Here is a 14,630-nt window from a genome sequence, read left to right as displayed (position 1 = left end):
ACAGGCGTGCACCACCACACCCAACTAATATTTTGTATGTTTTTAGAGATAGGGTTTCGCCACGTTGCCCAAGGCTGGTCTTGAACTCTTGGACTCAAGCAATCCACCCATCCACCTGCCTCGGCCTCCCAAAGTGCTGTGATTATAGGCATGAGCCACCATGCCTGGCAATTTTACATATTTTAAATAAAAGCAAATCTTGGTTTTTGATGGAATGCAGATTTACTTATATTTCAGTTAGTCTTTTTCCTTTCTTTCAGAAAAGTGGTGTGGAAACAAAATGGTTTTAGTATATTGCCTTATAAACAAATTTAAGACCATGAGTTTCTCTTATTATCCTCTTTGCTTTGCTCATTTCCTTGAACTGTACATCCCTAACCTAAATCAGCTGTAGATAGGGGAAGAAAGTGTTAGATTCTTACTCAGTTTAGATCCTCTGCCAGGAAAACCCGCTCTATTCATTGTCAACTAAATTAACGCTTTTTTAAATAAAAGGAGTCATTTTTAACAATAATGTCACGGCAACAGGCATCCATGAGATATGTGGTCACTCTGATCATTAGGGTTGTTATTCTAATGTGTTTATTATTTTGAAACTCTAGGGAGAAGAAAACAGAAGAAAACTTATTTTTGCATATGTTGGAAAAATGTATCCTCATGTAGGATATCAGGGTAATATCTTTAATGTTTCATACTTACCAAGATAAATTTGTAATGCATATTTTCTTTTTAAATTAGATTATTTAGGAGAAATTGCACTTGGTGAACCACTTACTCTTTAATTATTAGCATTAACTTTATCATTTTTGTTTCAAGATGTCACAGCTATTGTTCAGCACTAGAAATTATATAAATTAGCCGAAGATGATGACTGGCAACATTTATGTCTGTTCCTCCTCTTAAATTTCTTGTTCAGAAAGTCTGTTGTTGTAAACATCCCCGACTGGAAGCTGTAAGACACAGCTAAGCTTTCAGTCAGATGTTTGCTGCTACCGGCTATTCACAGACATCCTCTTGATATAATTCTGTCCTAGAGTGGAGTTGAGGAGGCTATAAAATGTGTGGGAAAACCTCAGAAATCTTTAGCTGCATTCTTTTACTGCACTGACAGTGCACGTATTATGATAGTTGAATGTAGGGTGCTCTCCTAATAACAGGATATGCCGTCTCGAGCTTCCCAGACTTAGCGTGCTGCTGCTGGGCCTTAGATAATTTAGTTAAATAAAAAGTTTCCCCGCCTATTCCTGTTTCTGCCCTGTCAATGAAATTTTAGTCTTTATAACCTTTCCAAGTAGGCTGGAGTTTAACTTCCCAACAGTTCAGGAGACTGATTTTCTCCATTGTAAATTCTGTAGAAGTTCTGGAGAATAATTTCATCACTACCACCCAGCAGTATGCAATCTAGAAATTTCAGCTTTCCCTATACTTAAGAGATGGTGTGTGCAACATTTTTCTCCATCCTCTTAGCCCCCCACTTCCTGTTCCCCTCAACCTGAGTGATATTACAGCTCCTAATCAGAACTCTCCTCTAAGAAAAACTGCAAGACGTCAAGCCACTAAGCCTGTTTACATTTGCTAATGGATATGCATGTCTTTTTATATTAATATTTTTCCTAAGTATTTTCAGATTGTTGCTTTCAGATTTATTGCTTCCTCCTTAAAATACGGCTGCCCTGGAAGCAGCTGTATTGTATCTATTTTTTGTGTTTCCCCACAGATCTGAATAATCCAGGGCTTTTCTCACAGATGACACTCAGTGTGGACTAATTGATAATGTATAATTTTATAACAGCTATTTTCTGAGTTTTAAAAAATTGTTATTTTATTTCTGTTAGTCTTTTAGACACTGGAAAACATTTCTATTTTATTGGCATTTTTATTTTCAATAAAGCATAGGTTTTTTAAAATCATTTATTTTTGTTAACTGCCAAACATACTATGTTAGGTTCAGTACATGATTAAACCAAAAGATAAAGGTCTTGCCAATCTAATTTTTTTACATGCTTATTTTCTTTGATTAGATTATAAGCTTTCTGAGGTCAGAGACATTAAATCTTGATAATTCTGTTTTTTCCTGTTATAAACAGCAAGTAAAGCACCTTGCATGTATAGTACTTTAGTAATAATTTTATATTGTCTTATTGCAGCAGTGTCTACTGTTTCCTTTTATCTTTTATCCAGATGAGCAAATGACAGTTTTGATCATAATGTAGTTACCCCAGATGTATTTGTGCTACAGCTTTTATTTTTTAAATGCTCTTTTGTTAGAGTAGTAGTTTATAAGACTTATATGGGGATGGGGGTCAGTTGCTTCAGACTCAGGTGGCTTTCCAACTTGTAAATACAATTTTCAGGCTGGATGATTAGCATGCATCAAGCATCCCTTCCTATGAACTCTAAATAAAGCAGATTTATTGCATATTCTGTGGCCTTCTGTTTTAGCACATTGGAAACCTTAGACTCAAATAGCAGTGAATGGATACTTATTACTGAGCTCAGAAGTCTTCCCTGCCAAAGGTAGAATGTAATGTGTTCTCTGGTAATAGGATTATTTTGTTTGACCAGGTGACACTGTTTATTTCTTATGAAAAATTTTGATATACAGCTTTAAAATTTAGTAAGATGGATGCATAATTTATACAGTGAAATTTGAAAGGTTTTTCAAAATGATAAGGCCAAACCTAAGCTAAACGAGGGGGTAGGCATTCTTTATAATAAAGCTGTTATACTCTGCCCAGCTAGGCCAGTTATCCCTGGATGCTGCAGATTAATGGGGCAATCTGTGTTATGTAACATTTGTTCTATATTATTCTGCCTCTAATGAGGCAAATCAAAGACGATGTCAGTTTTAATTCTGGATGCCCTTGCTTCAGTGTAGTATAATACGTAAGTACAGCCTTTTTTAGTAGTTTTCAGATGGCTTCTTTATGTTTTTATATTGAAGAACCACTAACTTCCCATTGGCCTATAAGGTTAGCAATTGATTGTTTATAGCAAATGGCTTGAAATGTTAGATCATCAGTATTTGTCAATAAACCTGTAATAACTTGTTTCCCTAGCCCTTAACTTAGTATTGAAGAAAAAAATTGTGGTATTCATTGATAGGACTTAGAAAGCACAGAAATTATTTATTATTTAAGATTTGTTCTACCAATTGATATTTAAAGTAAAACATTTTTAGTTACTGAACACCATTCTGCAAATGACAGTATTTTATCCTGAGTATATGGTCTGAAATCACTTAGGGACAACTTTTTAAACCAAATAACTAATTACAAAATTGGGTCTTCTAATTTATTTCAAATTAGATGCTTTTGTACAAATATTCTTGGTTAGAAATAGTCATATAAATACACTCTTGGACATGTTCTCATTGATCTCCATGCCTCAGTTCCTTCTACATGAGTCATGGGCTTGAGGTTACCCAGAAATGGACTGTGAACCTATAAATCCCAGCATGCATGTGGTATTGCATTGAGCATGTTCTGTGATTCCCTTCTACTCTTGTTACAGCTTTATTCATTGGATCAATGTGCATTATTTGCTGTGTGTGCTCAGGTAATATTTTTGTTTCTTTTTTTTTTTTTTTTTTTTTTTTTTTTAGTTTGAATATCAGTTTGGGCTTAGTTACTTTTTAAAATAAGGCTGTTTCAGATAGTCTCTGCCACACTTTGCCTGGCCTGGTTAATTGTGGGTGGACCCATGCTACATGTTTTGGCATTGCCTTTTTCTTATCTGTACCATATTGCAAACTTCTAGTAATTTGACATTCACTGCTGTCTTTGCTTTAGCTTTCCAACAGATTTGGTGAAACAGTCCATTGCTTTTCAATATCAGCTTGCATCAGAATTATTCGGAGGGCTTATTGATTAAAACACAGATTGCTGGGCCCTGCAAAAAAAGTTTCTGATTCAGTAGGTCTGGGGTGGAACATGAGAATGTGCTTTTTCCCCCACAGTTCCCAAGTACTGCTGATGCTGCTCCTCTAGGCCCATGTTTTCAGAATCACGGAGCTCATCTTACATTCTTTTCCTGCTAGATATTATGCCCAATTAATACATGAAGTAAAACAGAAAAATCCTTAACTTAAAAACATGTATTAATCCAGAAGTTTGATTATAAAAAGGTATGTTGAAAATATGAGACCATTTTTTCTCCCAGAGAAAAAGTATATTAATTGTCTAGCTGGGAGGGGCCTATTTGAATGTGTTTTCAGAGAAAAGCAGAAGAAAAAAATATGGTTGTAATAGAAGTAGTTAAAACAGAAAAGCGTATGGTTGTAGAGTGGGGTGGCAGGGAGGTATATGTGTATTTAATCTTGAGAACCGATGCTTCTGGAAAACAGCCCTAAGGGACAAGAGACTAGGTAGAGACTGGCGAGGTTCCTGAAAGTCCTGGGTTGCCTATGAAATGCCAAAGATTTTTAAAGTTTGCTGACAGTGATTATTATGTAGTTTTACTTCCAAGTTTGAAGATTTCCTCTTCTTTGATGCAAGTGTATTGGTAGGACCACTGATAATAGTTAGTAGAGATATTTGTGGGAATATATTTTTAATCAGAAAGAATGCAAAAAGAGGGGGAGACATTTCTTTGAGACACCTTAATGACACTGGGAACAGTAGAAGGTGGAAAGAGATCAGAGTGTGGGAAAGATGTGCCTGAGATGAAATTATCTGAATTCTGAATGTGGGGGAGAAGATGAGAAGAGGGTTGAGGGGGAGGAGAGATGACTAAGCTCCTCACAGTGTTTCATTAACTGTCTTTTACCTAAAGGAGGAATCTTCTTAATGAAGATTGGTTGATGCATCATACTGGTCATCAAGTAAGTTCTTATAAATGCAAGTTTTATTGTTTTGAAGGGAAGGGTATAGGAAGGCTGGACAATCAGCTACATTTAGATATGGAACGCTACAGAATGTCTGCATTTATTGTTGTAAATTCCTTTAGTGAAAAGCCTTATCACTTCTTTGTGACTAGCCTGGGCAATATAGTGAGACCTTGTCTCTAAAAAAAATTTTTTTAATAAGAAAAATTAGCCAGGCATGGTAGTGTGCCTGTAGTGCCCCCCACCGCCCTGGACAGCCCCCTACTTCCAAAAAAATGAACACCCAACTCACTTCTGCCTTTTCCTTGGATTCTACACTTTCTCTCAGGGTATCTTTCCAATTGAGTCTTGACTCATTTATGTGAATGCTCTAACTGTTCTTTTTTTCAACAGAGTCTTACGTAAAGGACCATACAAACTTAGTAAAGAGTTTAAGTCCTGCTTTAAACCAAGTTTCAGTTCATGTAAACATCCTACACTCAGCTGTAATACATGGATTGGCTGGGAGGTGGATGTTTACTTCAGCTGACTTGGAATATCAACCAATTAACATTGATAAAAGATTTGGCAAGAATAATATACAGAGGCTTGAATTTTTAATGTAATTAATGTAATTAAAGGTTTGTTGGAAATGTGAGACCATTTTGTTCTCCCAGAGAAAAAGTGTGTTAATTGTCTAGCTGGCAGGGATCTACTTGAATATGTTTGCAGAGAAAAGCAGAAGAAAGCATGGTTGCAGTAGGAGTAGTTAAAACAGAAAAATAGTATGCTTATAGAGGAAAAATTACCCTAAATTTATTAAAAATTTATTAAAATTCCTTTAAATTTGTTACTCAATTTAAATTTTTATTGTATCTTTTCAATTTTGCTATAGCACTAACATGACATAAGGCTCTGGGTATTGGGACAAAAGAATGCCCTTGTTTGGTAGTTGGGGTCAGGTTTGTAGTAGTGCAGTGTGCTTTAACAAGCATGGGCTTTGACATCACACATTTGTTGCCATCTGGACTCCACAAGTGAATTTGCTAGGGGATTTGGAGGAGGGAAGGGCACTGTTTCCATACCTCAGTGGTTTTCTCATCTGCAAAATAGGTATGGTGGTTGCATGGATTGACTCATATGATGAATATAAAGTTGTTCATTAGTACAGTACCTGTCATATTAAGTACTCAATAAATGTTAGCTATTATTAATGCTGTGTTTTAGCTGTTCAGTAAATAGTTGCCGTAATGCTTAAAGCAGACATAAGTTGTTTTTATTTTAGCAATAAAGATGATGCCAACTTTTTGGTTTAATGGAAATGCTTTGAATCTTTGGTATTATTGTAATATAGTGGCAAAGAAGTTTGAAGCCCAGCTTCTGGAGCTCATATCTTGATTCTGCCAGTTACTTCGCTATGTTACTTTGAGGGAAGTTATTAATCTCTCTGTGCCTCAGTTTCCTCAGTCCACTAAATTGAAATTATAATAGCAACTACCTGATAGGATTGTTGAGACTCAATGATGTAACAATTTAAAAATAAGCTAATACCTGATAATTAGTTCTATATATGTATTGTTTGGTCTAAACGTTATTTCCGTGTTCATGTCTTTACTTAAAATACTGAAAATTAATTTTTTATAGCTTTGTTTTTCAGTTCCATGAAATCAGCCTGCCTTTTCTTTTTTTCGTGATGCATCCACATTCTGTATAGGTAAAAAGCAAAACAAACAAGTATAAAACGAAAATTATGTAAGAAGTACACACATCCTAGCAGCTTGGCAAGTGTCTGTATGCTCTTGCCTTTGCCTAAATCCAGAATTAGAATTCATGTTTGGTGCTCCTGTGGAAGATGTCTAAATGTTATGAGAAATGCATGATTAAATAAAAATGTGAAATGAAAGCATGGAGACTTGTTGAAGGTGAGTGCTGTTTTTCTAATTATATATTTTATTTGTTTAATGAATAATTTGTTATTTTCTTTGTCATTACGAGAGAGCTGTTTTATTCTGTACTTAGGTGCAAAGCATACTATGTTTTAGTGAGCTCCACATGTTAATTTGAAACTTGCCAAATTCTTACATTATTTTATAATTTATAGTACTTTGAGAAACATATTGCAATGCATTACAAAGCATATAATGTAAAGGTAGTTTTATGAAGTGTTTTTCTCCCAAATTAAGCATATTTGGGAATTGCGCATCAATTTGTTTTTGAACCTCAGTGCATAAAATATAGAATTTTTCTTTCATATGCTAGATCTGGAAAATACTCAGCATATGCATGTGGTTTAGGCTACAAAATAGCCTGTAGGTTAAATTCCTAATTCTAGTGTTTAATTCATTGCCTTTTTTCTTCTTGTTTAATGGCCATATGTTTATATCTTTATATTACATACATTCCTGATTATATAATAAGGTCTTTGATCATGTGGGCTATCAGATTTGCCTCACTTTGTCTCTTAGAAGAAGCTATACATGAAACTATAGTTGTACTTAAGTGAAAATTTGAGTATTTTTCTTGTTTGAATTAATGCAGTGAAACATTCTACTTATAGTTAGCTGTCTCCCACCCTTACATGAAGGTACATGCCTTCATTTTTTAAAACACTGTATATTTATTAGAATTGTTACAGAATTTTAGTAAATATATTCTAATCGCATATTTTCTGATTAATGTGTGCTTATCAGTTTTAAATGTTATGAAATCTGGATATATGTTAAAATGTCTCAGTTTCCCCCCTTGTTTACTATATTGCCATTTGGTATTAATAGATAACATAATGTAAAATTGGATGTCTTTGATAATTTTGGGATATGTTCTGAAATTAAACTTGAACTTTTTTCTGTGAATTTTGAAGATTTGGTATCTTGTAATTATTTGGTCAGCATTTGGCATGAATTATTTAGCGTCTCCCGTGTTTATGATTTCTTTCTCTTCTCATCGATTTCCAATAGGACAATGTTATGGTTCTAAATGTCTCCTGTAGACTTCAGTAATTGAAAGATGTCAGTTAAGATGGGGGGAATCTGTAATATATAATAGAGTTTATCTTTTAGTTATGTTCATTTCCACTTGTTTTAATGATTTTTTTTTTTAGTAAATGTCAAAGTGTTACTCAGTGCAACATATTATGCAATATTATAATCAACTAACCTCTTCATTGATAATGACTTCATATTGAGAGGTTTTTTTAAATCTAGAAATATTCTTGTTTTAAATTCCAGGTTAAAATGTAAAGGTATTTTTGTTTTTTTAATTTTAATTCTTCACAAAGCTACTAGTACATTATAAAACCGACAACAATTTCACATTTAGAATTTTTATATATATATAAATTAGGATTTTTTTTTAATATTAGCCTTAACTTTCTTTAACTTTTATGGAAAAGACTAGTCCCAAGGGTATTTTTACTATTTAATATACATTATTCCTGTGATTCAAAATCTTAGCAGTAGAACCTGTTGAACTACTTAACTTTCTGTCTTGGGACTATCCAGGTGCAGTTATAACTGGTTTCAGAGTTGTGACCTTTTCCTTGCTTGTTTCAAAATCATTCCTTAAAATATGTTCAGTATTTTTCTTTTGTCAAAAAGTATTTAAAAACAGGATTTGTGGGTTGCTCTGTTTTTTAAAATTAGTTTGAGAAACTTCCTTTGCCACTTGTTTTCTGTGCAAATGTTGTAAGAGCTCAAATTCCCTGGGGGTAGGGAGGACTTTTATAAGGTTTTTTTGCTTGAAGGGTATAAAAGGCACTTAAAAGGTATACAGTTACTTTTATTTAGATATCCCAGTCATTTTGACATTATGATAAGCTTTCCCCACTTTATAGGTTATCTGAAAATTTGGTGGGGGGCAGGTATCTTATTTATACTTAATATAACAAAATTATTTTCCGATGTGTAGTCAATAGCACATAAAAAAAAAATGTCTCCTGTTTGTAGTCAATACCACAGTCAGTATTCACCAAAATACTGAGTTATTTTTCAAGTAAAGGTATGAGTATGAATGAGAAACAGTTTGTGGATTGGGTATTGTCAGTCCTTCTCTTTCAGGTAACGTTCTAAATGGTCATTCAGTCTGTAATCTTAAACTTTTTTAATGTTATAAATTCTTCAAATCAGTATCTCTGTATTAAATGCAGTGACCAGACTATGTCTTCAAAACTGATATAATATCATGATTAGATGTGCAGAAGACTATGTTACATGGATGATAAATGAACTTTTAACATATAGAAATTAATATCAGATTAAACTAAAACATTAAGCAAACTTAATACATGCTTGCATACATATATATATTTATTAATGATATGTGGAGAATCTTTGTGCTTCATAGTCACTAGACCTAAAGTAGAAGCAGTTGTCAAGAATGTCCGACTGCTATTCATCTTCGTGGCCAAAGTAAATTTCAGATATTTTTTTCATAATGGTTTTCTTTAGTCTCTTTATTAACCCATCATCATGACAAGTCTGTCAAGTGACACGTGAAAAGCAGATGTCCTTTCTTATTCCTGGTGCTTCCTGAGGAGGCAGTTCAATGCAGGGGAAGGAACATTATTAGAGATAAAGGAAAAAACCAGAAGTGCTTTCTCCTCTCACATTCCACTCAACACTTCTCTCACCAAATGTGTGTGGGGATTTCTCTCCACCAACAACCAGCAGTTCTTTACGGCAGATTCTCCAGTGGATACCAGCCAGGTGCCCTCTAATTCAGTTCAATTCTGACATTATCTACTGGGAGATAGTGTCAGATCCCGCAGGTGGAGGTCTCAGTCCTACAAGACTACCCCTTACTTCAGATGTCAGTCACAAGCAGTTAGCGGTTTGTGATTCTGACCAACTGGCTAGAGATTCCCCTCCTCAAGTGTGATTAATTTGCTAGAGCAGCTCACAGAATTTAGGGAAACACTTCATTTACATTTACATTTACATATAAAGGATATTAAGAAGGATACAGATGAACTGCCAGAAAGACAAGGAGCATAGGCAAGATACTGAGAAGTGTCACGGAGCTTCTGTGCCTTCTCCAGGTGCACCACCCTCTGGGAATAGTCAGTTCATGTGTTCAGCTATCTCGAAGCTCATTTGAACCCTGTCCTTCTGAGTTTCTGTAGAGGCTTCATTATGTTAGGGTTTAGAAATCAATACCCCAAAATATGGAGCTTTGACATGCTGAATTAAAGAAGCAGCCTCAAGGCCTCTTGGCCTTCTCCAGCTCTCCTCACCCAAATCTTGTCTCTCCCAAAGCACAGGATGAGGCTGTTCACCAAAGTTCCCTTATTTACCTAGAAACTGGACCTCAAAGAGGAACACAGTTGCCTGCGATTCCGTCCCTGTAATTTCATTAACCAGAGAAGATTAAAACTTGAATCACAGAGGAAGAGACTGAAAATTAAAAACCACACCTAGAGCCCAGATGACCTGTCCCAATCTATTATCTGTTCTCCAGTCCCATTTAGTTCCCAAAGGGAATCATTTATAAACCATTGTCTGATCTTCAGGCCCATTTATTTACAGCTCCCCCTCTTTCCCCAATGAAAAAGATATTTAAGTGTCAGCCATCTATGGGCTCTTTGAGTTTTCACATTTTGTATGACTCCTGTGCACACAAATGCATGTAATAACTTTGTTATACTTGTTAACTTTTTTTCATTATAGGGGTATCCACCATGATTATATATGATGGGGAGGAAAGGGATTACTCCATTTCTGCCCCTGCAGTCTGTAGGCGTGATTGATTACATCATTGGTCGCCGGTGATTAACTCAATCTCCAAGCCGTGTCCTGTCCTTGGAGGTTGGAGGGTGGCACTGAAAGCTCCAACCCATCTCATCATGCTTTGATCTTTCCGATGACCAGACCCCACCCTGAAGCTATCTACGGGTCCCCAGCAACATTCGTTTCATTGTCATACAAATGACATTCTTACAATTTCAGAGATTCCAAGGGCTTTAGGAAATGGAGATGAAGAGCAAATATATATTTCACAATACCACAAACATACCCTTGGGAATTAGACCTCTGATCTAATCTAGGCTCCCTCACTTGCCATTTTTGTGACCTTGAACAAGTTGTTCATCTTTTCTGGATAGTTCTCTATTAAAAAAAAAAAATTAAAATAAAAAAATGGTGGCTATCAGGTTGTTAGGAGGACTAGATAAGAGAACTATGTGAAGGGCCCTGCACAGTGCTAGCAACAAAGTTGTTTAGTAAGTACTTTTTCAATTTATTTTGCTCCCAAGCTCATGTGAGCTCCCTCAGTGTGTACCACCAAATCATATGATGTGTATCCCAGTCAAATCTTAAAGGTCATCCACCTTGAATCTTTAAGTTAATTAACATGTGTTTTTAAAACTGCATTATAAGAATGTTAGGTTTTTTGTTTTGATCCTATGGAAGTTAAACTTTTTTATGCAAGCATTCAAATGTTTAGCTTCAAACTGAACAGATAAATAGTCTGTATTATTTCATTATGTATTAAAAAATGATTAAGCCTGCCTCAGGCAGTTCAGGCAAAGCAGGTAAAAGATTATCAAGGAGTAACATTAGAAAACACTAATCAGAGTGCCTAAAAAGCTTTATGCTTTTTACTGTTGGAACAGTAAAACAAACAAAACATTACAAGCTATGAAGCGTTCAAGATAGGTAGAACAGAGCAGGTTATATGAGAGAAGTCTCTTCTAAAATTGTGTTGGCTAGTCTGGGATTTGAACTTATACCTTGTATGTATGTCCATGTGTAACAGGTTGAACATGCAAGAAGCAGTGTTCATAAAAGGTGGCAAACTTGTTTTACTTGTTTCTCAGTCTTTTCAGATCAGTGCTTATAAAACACTGATATTTACAGTAAATATATTAAATATTAGCTAACCCTATTAAATTGTGTGTCCTTGTGCTGCAGTCATTTAATGACCTCATTCTTTGGTAAGTTGGCATGTGATTTGAGATAGCTCTAAGTGCTAATGGATTGTTTGAAGGAGTTAAAGGCAAAACCAGGAAGAGAAAACTATTTTTAGGAAAAAGTGATCATACAACAGGCCTTAAATAGAAGAAATGAGATATCTCTATCTTTACTATGTAACCTGTAACTAATTCCTTACACATTTTGACTTCATATTTTTTGTATGTAAATGAGAATGTTATAGTCTTGTAAATTCCTTTTCGTCTGTGACTACATTCAGTTATTTATTTTATTGTGTGTTTGTGCATGTCGGTAGAGCACAGTATTTAGCAGAATGAGTTCTTGGTTAAACCACCTGGATTCATTTGTAAAATGGGGCCACCTATCTCTTAAATTGTAATGAGGATTTGATTAGATAATCTAGATAAATCACTTAGCACAAGAGTCTCCAGCCCCCGGACTCTTGACCGGTACTGGTCTGTGGCCTGTTAGGCACTGGGCTGCACAGCAGGAGGTGAGCAGGGAGCAAGCTAGCACTAAGGCCCGAGCTCCGCTTCCTGTCGGATCAGTGGCAGCATTAGATACTCATAGGAGCACAAACCCTTTTGTGAACTGTGCATGTGAGGGATCTAGGTTTCATGCTCCTTATGAGAATCTAATTAATGCCCGATGAGCTGAGGTGGAACAGTTTCTTCCCAAACCCATCTCACGAAACCCGTCCCTGGTGCCAAAATTTTGGGGGACCTCTGACGTAGCGCACTATCTGGCACATACTAAGCACTCAGAAAATATCCCATTTCTCAAAACTCAGTTCCAGTGTCAAGTCTTAATAGTATATTGATTTTGGAACTCCAAGGTAGTTGGTCCTCTCTTTGTGTCATAAATGTGCCTTGTACTCAGTAGTGCTAAATTGCTATCACTAGTGCTAAATGTACTACTAATTTATCTGTGTGTCCACTTCGCTTCTTAGATTGTGAGCCCCTTGAGGACAGAGATGGGTTTACTCATATTTATAAATTCATTGACATGATAAATATTTGCTGAAAGAATAAAATTGTATTCTTATTTTTAAGCAGGGTCCCTTCCACCTCTGAGTGGAAGATAGTCTGGGAGCAAAGGTGACAGGTCTTCTAAAAAATCTGGCCACATTCTCAACCCACCCCATCCCCGCTTTTTTAAACAGCTATTTAATTGCCGTTGTAATCCTAAGGATTAGATCAATTTTTCACTTCTCTTTTTCACACTTTTTTCCTTTTACTAAGAAAATAAAGTAATAAAGTGACTGCTAAATGGAGAAAACTGTCCACTAAATATGAATTAATAAGTGCTATGATCAGAAATTGTGTAAAAGCAACATAATGGCACTATAAAAAGGTATTATCTTAGAATCAAAAACCTTGGGTTTATAGTATAGCCCTGCTACTTTCTAGTCATATGACAGTGATCGAGCTATAGTACCTCTTTGGCTCGACAAAATAGGGATCATCTCTATTTCTGGCTTGTTATGATTGATGTGAAATATTCATACAAACTACCACTGTGCCTAGTAAGTAGAAGACACTCAAGTATGTCTTGGAGTTACAGTTAATACTGTATCGTTTAAATTTGAGAAAAACCAACTTTAAAAAATCACATAGATACAGTTGTTTACTGCTAGAAATTTTATTTAAATTAGTTGATACTCTTCGTTAGGTAATGAAAAACAATGGTTTTATCTCCATTATGCTGTGATAGGGAAGAGTAACAGTTCAAATGGCAAAGGCGTACCTGACAATTAAGATGCATAGTTAAAGGCTAATACTTCCTGAACACAAGAAGACAAGTCTCTACTTGATACTACTCTCCAGTTAAATCATTGATACTTTGTGCCATATAGTGAAAACAGAACCATCTAGGTGTTCGCGGATTGTATTTTTCCTTATGAAAGGTAGAAGGTTAGAGAAAATTATTCTCAGTACAATTAATACAAATAAAATTGGTTATTAGGTGCCTTTTAATTAGGCAGTAAGGGCATATGAAGCTTCATTACCTATGAGAATTTTGTCAAAATTATTTCCCAGTTACGATGTTTTAAAACAACCTCTCAAAATTCCCCACTTTCTAATTTCTCGTTTCTGTTCTACCAATTTTACTCCATACCTTTTTGCTAAATAAACATTTTCTTCCAACTCTGAGTTTGGTGTTTTTTTCATTTGATCTGCTCTTCAAAGTATATCAGCTAGTGATTGAATTAGGCTATGGTGTAAGACAGTAGCTTAAACAAGATTTTTTTTTTTAACCCCTAAGTCTTGCTGCCTTTTTCACAAAGACAAAGCTTTTTCAGAAACTCCCAGCTTATGTCTCATTTGCCACAACTGTGTCACATGGCTATCTTTTAGCTGTAAGAGATGCTGAGAAACATAGTTTTTTTGCTGGGCATATTGTCACTGAGCAAAATCAAAGTTTTATTTGGATCATTGTACTTACAGTTCACCTTTTATGGCAATTTAAGTAGTCATTTGTCATAGATTGGAGGATTTCCTGGAAGGGTGAAGAACTTCTATATAGGTTACTTATTCTGACTAACATAAATTATCCTACCACCACCATCCCATAACTCTAAACTTATAGAGATGTCATAGAAAACAACAAATATACACACAGCTAACCACAAAAGAAAAAGGAAATCCCAGCTGCCAGAAGTGAATAAAAAACAAAGCCAGAATAGTGAACTCAGCAGCTGAAGGTACACTGACTAGGGGGATGATAGTGTTGGCTGTGGGTCTCACCAATGGACCCTGAGACTTTAACAGCAAGAGATATGGCCTGACTATACGGGGAAGCTGGGACTGAGACCTCTACACAAAGCCAAGACCCTAGAAGGTGCTCCAGCCTCAGGAAGGAGGATGAGCAAAATTCTACACAATAACCCAGGGAAACTA

At 35.5% G+C, this 14,630-nt stretch overlaps 1 long non-coding RNA gene across 1 annotated transcript; it reads left to right on the top strand.

The window, feature by feature from the left end:
* The first annotated feature begins 5,350 nt into the window (after positions 1-5,350).
* Positions 5,351-13,883, top strand: LOC134740047 (uncharacterized). Its single transcript, XR_010127300.1, has 2 exons — positions 5,351-6,726; positions 10,468-13,883. It is a non-coding gene; the product is annotated as an uncharacterized LOC134740047 (long non-coding RNA).
* Positions 13,884-14,630: the final 747 nt, after the last annotated feature.

The sequence above is a fragment of the Pongo pygmaeus genome, chromosome 7 (assembly GCF_028885625.2).
Source record: "Pongo pygmaeus isolate AG05252 chromosome 7, NHGRI_mPonPyg2-v2.0_pri, whole genome shotgun sequence".
NCBI lineage: Eukaryota > Metazoa > Chordata > Mammalia > Primates > Hominidae > Pongo > Pongo pygmaeus.
The sequence above is the reverse complement of the archived record's forward strand: the minus strand, read 5'-3'. Positions and strand labels throughout refer to the sequence as shown.